The sequence below is a fragment of the Dermacentor albipictus genome, chromosome 1 (assembly GCF_038994185.2).
Source record: "Dermacentor albipictus isolate Rhodes 1998 colony chromosome 1, USDA_Dalb.pri_finalv2, whole genome shotgun sequence".
NCBI lineage: Eukaryota > Metazoa > Arthropoda > Arachnida > Ixodida > Ixodidae > Dermacentor > Dermacentor albipictus.
The window spans coordinates 393,116,338-393,123,795 of record NC_091821.1 but is presented as its reverse complement, the minus strand read 5'-3'; positions in this window follow the sequence as shown (position 1 = coordinate 393,123,795).

Below are 7,458 nucleotides of genomic sequence, written 5' to 3'. Positions count from 1 at the left end.
AATCTTTACTAACAGCGTCGAGCCGAGTTTCGCCGTCGCCAGCAATTTGACCTTCATTTGACCGCAGCTGCGCCGTAGCCTTGACAACGCATCACGTGACTCGCCGAGCTCCACCGCTGCCGCCGGCTTGGCGCATGCGCACTCCTGGGTCGCCACCTGACCACGTGACTCACCGCGCGCCTGGCCAAGAGGTGCGCCGCTCTCGCCAAGTCAGTGCGAGCTTGGCCATGTATGAAAGCGAGGCCGGGCAAAGCCTTGGGCTGGGCCGTCTTCTCTGAGCGTTGTGCGGGAGCGGGAGGCTTTCAGCCGTCGTCGCGAAGCGGCGTCTGACCACTCCGCGGATATCGCCCGGCGAGCTGCTTCACTGGAGAGGGTCCGGAATGCAACAGGCGTCGCACCGTCGAGATCAGCGCAGCGACCGCGTTCGCACCCTGTCCGTTTGTGCTTCGACGCTGCGCACGTTCGCGGCGTCCCTTTGCATGTCTAGCATTTGCGCTTTCCCTGTGGCACGACAGGCGTCGCATCGTCGAACCATGCGTGTCTACCCAAGCCTAATCACAGAGCCACCGACCCAGGCACAGCCGTCATACCTGGCTTAACGATGATTGTAAACTTAAGCAAATAATTATAGTTAGATGAAAAGTTAGTCAAGTGAAACCAAGACTTAACCAAGCTTTCGCTTTGCATATTTAGGGTTAGTTGAACTAAGCCACAGCCAATTTTTTTTTCGTCTTTGTTGCCGGCAATTCACACACTTCTCTCATTTGAAGCCAGCTCTTTGAAACGGTCGGCGTGCGCGCCACATACCCCTTTCTCGTCTTCTTTCCTCGTGACAGCTGTCGCTTTTAACTGCCGTGTCAGACCACACGGTCTCCGGGACCTGACCAATTTCTCCAGGACTTTCCTCTTAACAGTTTACATAGAAACAGTGCGACGTTCTGCAAACTTCATGATCACCAAAGTTAATCATGTTTTAGCATTTCTTCGTTAGAGTGCGAATGGTGTCGTCATTTTAACATGCACCACATACCATAGCCATAATATGTACACCCGGCCGCAAAATATTACGGACCATGGAATTTGAGAAAAAAAACTAAATATCTCCGCAACCTCAAAACGCAGCATTCGCATTTTGGGACTCGACTAGAATATTCTAACATCATTGTCGTATACAGATTTAGTGGTTACTTCTACAGGCTGCTTAGGAATTCAAAAATTTTCTTAAATCCCGTGATCCGTAAACTGTTGTAGCCGGGTGTACGTACGATTGCAGAACACGTGGTAGTTGATGACATCACAATCCGTCTTTTTTCTCGCTTTTACGCTCATCCACTACCCGTGTAGAAGCCAACAAGCATCATGTCGTAAGCTCGCGTCGAACGGCCAGCGTAGGTAAAAATGGCTTTGCTGCCATACGATCGTCTGCTCGAGACGCATGCTCGAGAACCACACACATAACTACTCAATTTGCACAAACACGTTGGTTCATCTGGTAACGGTGTGCGTAACCCCCAAATAAGATTGGATAGCCAGGTACCTGCAAAATGCTTCGTTCGATTCCCACAGTGCGTAGGATCTGCACAATTTTATCTTTTACGCTACGACAAGTGCTGTTTACCTTGAAGCGGGCCCTTTCACATGTGTTTAGGACGCACAAGTCCTTAAGCTGCTTTTTGTTTTTGTTTTTGTCTTCTCCACAACTTCTGATCGTTTTTCGGAAACCATTTCTTTGTCGTTCTTGTAAACCTCCATTCTAATGAGCAGCAATCAACGCTTGGAAAACTGGTTTGCAACCAGGCTTTATAGATGTTGAGAGGCTATTCGTGACGTTTTCCTTTCTTTTTAAATCATGATTCGTGATCTTTCATTTCATATCATTCCATTTATTCAACCTTAAGGACTCGAAGGCATTACATAAGGGGGGCGTGCATCAAAGTTGTACAGCTTCATAAGAAAGTAACATAAGAAAGTGCACATTGATTGTAATAGGTAAAAAAGAAAGAGAGAACTACAAAAGAGAAGAAGGCAGAACATATACACAGTACCAACGACGTGATAAATAAATATTAATAAGACAAGTGTGGTATTTAGGTGGTTATGTTAAAGCCAATTTAGGTGTTGTGTTTAAAGCCAATTCTTCGTCCCCGATAGCTGTCTTTTTTGCACTGGTCAGCATACAGTCGTGGGACCTAAACGTAAAGAAAGAAATATCCCGGCTGTAAATATTAACACGCGTCTGCGTTCGACGATTCGATATTTCATTCATATCCAATACTTACTATTCGTGTTCGTTTCGCATTCGAAAAATTTCACATTCGTCCGCCTCTACGTATTAGCTGACCATCTCCGTTGCATGTCTCGGAGTATACGTGAAAAAGCTAATCGCAAAAGCAGGGATAAAAAATGGGGCTCCCAAGCGGAAGTTATTCGATCAAAAAAGCGCCATAATATAGATAACGAAAACCCACCATAAGCGTCACTTCTTGCGCTTTTACACCGCACTGCAATGCGATGCTGCGAATCAGAGGTGCATCGCATCGCCGACGCCTATGGAGAAAGCCGGCGGGCCATAGCGGCCAAACCTGCTCGCCAACCTGCGTCCAAACCTGCCAAATTAAATCGCGTTGTGCACGTGTTGTACCATCGTACGTACCTACAGACACTGACAGGCCACCTGGAATCGTCAGGATTTACCGAGAGGCGCGATAGAATTAAAGCGATCGAGACGTCGCGCATATTTTTCTCTCTCACACCACAGCGCGACCTTGGAAATGGGTAACGGCGTTATGGAAATTCACAGCAGCCGAACAGCAGCGCGGAGCAGATGGAGGCCGACGAAGAGAATAGACCGCACAAAAAAAAACGGTATCACACTCATTTCACTGCAGCTTTCCAAATGTTCCGAGAGCGAGTGCAGGTTGTAACTGTCTACTTTTCTTTTCTTTCTTTCTTCTTTTTGTAATTCGATAGTTTGTCCTGCGGCATAAAACAGGTGGCACATTTTATGTATACATGTAGAGTTTGTTTTCTTCAATAGCGCCAAGAAGGGACCTGTAGGGTGACACCTAAACCAAAAAGATTATAGTCCTTGTGGGTGACTTCAATGCATACAGCCTTACATCTTCGGCGCGTATAGTGACTTCAGCGCAGAGTGGGACATCGTCACACGAGGTGCGGTAGGTCTGCGAGAGCAGCTGAAGGTTACAGTATGTACAGCAGCGACAAATCCTGCCGAAGGCCAGCGAGTGGTACGGGGACCATAGACGTGTTGCACGGGTTGTCGATTCAACACTGGACCGGCCAAAGGACGCTGCGACTCCTTCCTTTATCACAAAAGCATGGCCGACGCCAGCCGCCAGAAATGCAAACAAAAATTAAACGATTTTTCCAAACGCCAAGCAATGCTTAAGCGTCGCCCAGCCCGAGCTTGGGAACGTTAGCGCCTATCGCGTTCGAGCGCGACCCTGGCTTTGCGATAAGCGTTCCGAAGCGTCATCGCAAATATGAATCGCGTGTATACAATTTTGCTTCTTCCTCTCCTAGGCTGTGTGCTTTGGCTCTGCTGTCAACTTTTGGAAAAACATACCGGAGTAAATATTCGCAACAAGATGAAGTATGTGTGTGCCGCAAAAAAAAAAAGAAAAGAAAATCTGGAGTCAGCTCAGCAAATCCTAATGGAATGCGGAGGTGGTATTCACACAGCGAGACTCGTAGGAAACGTCCAACTTCCAGAAGCTCTGGGATTTAAAGCGGATCATCAACCGGTCAGCAGTCGAGATAAGCAAAAGATGCTTATAGTATTGGTGGAAAAAAAATGGCTGTGGCTTAGCTAATGTTAAGCCCAGGATGCGAAGCATACTAGCCTTTATTTTAGTTGTTGAACCACTGTTTAGCCTGGTGAACTGCTGTTGCTTGGCTATATTTGGTTCGGCTAGACGAAGAAACAACTCATGCAGGCGAGCGCACGAGCTGAGACCCGGCTATGTAGCTACGCGGCCGCAAGCGAGCGCACGAGTTGAGCCTCCGCTTTTGCAGCTGTTACGACGTCCTATGTTAGCTACGCGGCCGCGCGCGGCGCAGCAAGGAAGAGCGTGGTTGTGCGGCTAGTATGCTTCGCATAATAAGCAGGGAAGAAATTGATAGGACCACATCAGTTACAGGCATAGGTAACTTACACGCTGTAGATATAGACGTTTTAAGCAAGAGAGAAAATAAAAAGAAGACCGACTCTCTCACACCCCAGCGTGACCTTGGAAATGGGTAACGGCGTTATGGAAATTCATATATATGTCACATGATTATTCAAGCAGGCTAGGCGACTACTTGCCGCCGCCCCGTTTCGAAGGGGATGCCAATAACTCATTACCATCATCATCATCACCATCGCAACGCTAAAACTCGGAACGAGAAACTTGTAACGTGGCCCAGAAACTGTGCGAAATAGCATCAGGGGCGCTATAACGTAAAGATGTTCCAATCTGTTTCTATTACATTTCTGCCGTTAGACCTCCACAATTGGTGAAAAAATCTTCGGGCCACGCCCACTTCGCCAGTCTGTCACACGACGTCACGAAAACTCCCAAAACTCCACATACGATAGACGTGTGCACTATTATACGTGATTAGGCCACATAAAAGAAGAAAAAAAAAGTTCTTTTTGAATCCACGCCTCCGCTATTGGTCCTATTTTTGTTTCGGGCTGCGCTCGCTTCGCCAGTCTGTCGCGCAACTTCAGAAATATCGCGAAAGCTCACCTTGTCAAAGTGACGTGTGCGCACTAAAGGTGCCTTATTATGCCGAACAAACTTGATTTTTTTTCTGTAGGTATAGCCGCAGAATGCCCCGTTCTGAAAGGAATAGAAGGTGGCTGCCCGCCGAGCGCTCCGACACAGGCTACTGAGAGTTACCGATGGTCATAGATTTTCTGTGCGTATAACAACACTTTTTGCGTGGCAGTATAACGTTGCCGAGCCCTTTCGGCACGTCTACAGCACCGCTGTGCCAAGTCTTCTTCAGTGAGAACCCGTTTTCAACTGGACATTAATGCGTTCGCGTTCCCCACTCTAAGATGTACTTAGGTGTCCTAGAATTTGTGAAGAAGAAGAAGAAGAAACATTATTGAAGAATAGTCCGGCAGTTCTTGCTGTGGTGGCCTCAGGTGGCGGCTCGAAGTCCTTGGACTCGGGCGGCATCTTCGGCTTTCCGGACGGCCCAGAGCTGGTCTGCCAGCTCTGAACTTTTGATAGCCGCCTCCCAGCGGCGGCGACGACTACGGAGCAGGTCCCCGGCGGCTCCCGCATCCGGGGCGGCGTCGGGAAGAAGCGAGCTCGAGCCTTCCCGCACTGTGGCAACGGCCGCCATTATGGACGCGTCGCGAACGCAGCTGGTTTGATTACCGTTGTTGCCGAAACATTCCCGGAGCATTCCCAGAGCTAAGTGCCTCGAGCGGCCAGTCGCGCGGCAATTTCGCGTGCATTTGCGGGCTTCTTTCACGCACGTAAAAGCACTTTTGTGTAGCACGTATTGAGCAACAGAAAGCTGTATCGCGAGTTTTTCATGTCGCTCTACAATTTTCTCATTGACGCTTTCTATCTAATTATAAGTTGATTAATTAATTAAGACTAATTATGTACTTATGCGGAATGAAAAAGGTAGGTTGAATATCTCCAAGCGACGGCAAACAACATTACTTTCTTCTGTCCAGCTACGTGGCATTTGCATACTCTTAAACTCTGGCTAACTTTGGCTGGGACACGCTGTATATTTGCATCGCTACATCTCCTGTTCAACCGGGCCCTCTCTGTGCTTGAGCGCGACTGAGAGCTCCCTAACGAGGCAGTCACCTGATGCGGCGTACTTAGGCTACGTGCCCCGCGATGGCTTGCTTCGCGTGCCGATCTGTTCTCACGCGCGGCTAATGTCGAAGGACGCGTACACTTAGCTCCGGACACGCGTTGTAGCTGAAAGCAGCGGGAAGAGATCGCTTGCCGTTGTGGCCCTCTTGATCATGCAAAAAGAACATAAATAAAACGTTCGCACAGCGAGTTTCCGCGGTCATGAGATGTATTCATACTTTGCCTGTGCGCGCGACACCATGATTATTGATTAGTAAGCGCAGGTTCACTACAATTTATACTGACGATAGCGCCGCTTGATTTCCTCATTCGCATTTCGGGCGAAAATGCGACTTAACGAGTTAACAATACCATATTTCCGGCGGAGCAATCACATTTCTTCTGAAGCACGGCCGGCTTTCACGACGGAAAATAAGCTTATTCGCTGTTAACAACAGCAAGAAAAGCAGCATGACCACCGGCACCTAAAAGGCTAAGGAACCAAGCAGCCCCGTAGCATCATGACGCTTGAGCGTATTGCGCGGCAGTTGCAGCCAGGCTTTTCTGATAATCTGCACGCCCACCTAGAAAGAAAAGCGGTTAAAGCACGCTTCGCCGCTCCTGCGGTCGCGCTGGCGCCGTTTGCGAAGCAGTGTGGAAGTAAAACCGAAACTATAGGAACGCAGACTTCTGGCACCGGCGAAAGTTTAGCACGGCCGTATATAGGAGGAGAGCGGCGCCGGCGCTGCTCTTAATATGAGAGGGGAAAAAAAGAAAACCGTCTCTAAGCCCGAAGGTGCGGCACCAGCTCCTCGTGACTGTCATGTCTGTAATAAGAACGCGGCGCTATAAAGAAAAAAAGTCCTATAAGGAAATTAGGCATTCCCTATATGCCTCGGTAGCCTGGTATGAAGGTATTTTTGTCATTGATATGTTCAATTCAGGAGAAAGTCGGAGTTCGTGAGATCTGTGGGCCAGGAAGACCTTTGCGGGTCTGATCGAGTGAGTCCGAGTGAACCCGGCTGAGTAGAATTTTGCTGAGTTTGCGTCCGAGTCATTCCGACTGAGCATAATTCTGGTGAGTCTGAGTCAAAGTGAGCCCAGCTGAGTAGTATTTCTGTTAGTCTAAGTCCGAGTGCAGCCCGCTAAGTTGCATTTCGGTGACTCTCAGTCCAAGTGAGACCAGTTGAGTATAAATCTGGTGAGTTTGAATGTGAGCCTGGCTGAGCATAGTTCTGATGAGTCCAAGACTGAGTGATCCTGGCTGAGTATAATTTCGGTGAGTCTGAGTCCGAGTGAGCTGTAACCAAAACAAATATAATCTGTGAGTGAGTCAGAGTGAACTCCGTTTATTTTGCCGGCCTATGATCAAGCTCCTAAAAGCAATGGAGTGCGCCATGCTTTGACAATAGGAATGACAATCAGTGTTGTAAACTAATCGCTCGGGTCGAGCAAATGGTATATTTGAAATTGTAGAAAACGGCAGGCGAGAGAAGGATGGTAGCCTTTTCAGCGTGAGGGTGAAGTAGGACGGATAACTTTTTTTATAGTTTAGGACGATGGTGAGGCAGGACGGTCAAATTTTTCACTGCGAGGGTGAGGTGAGGACCGTACTTGCGTCGTG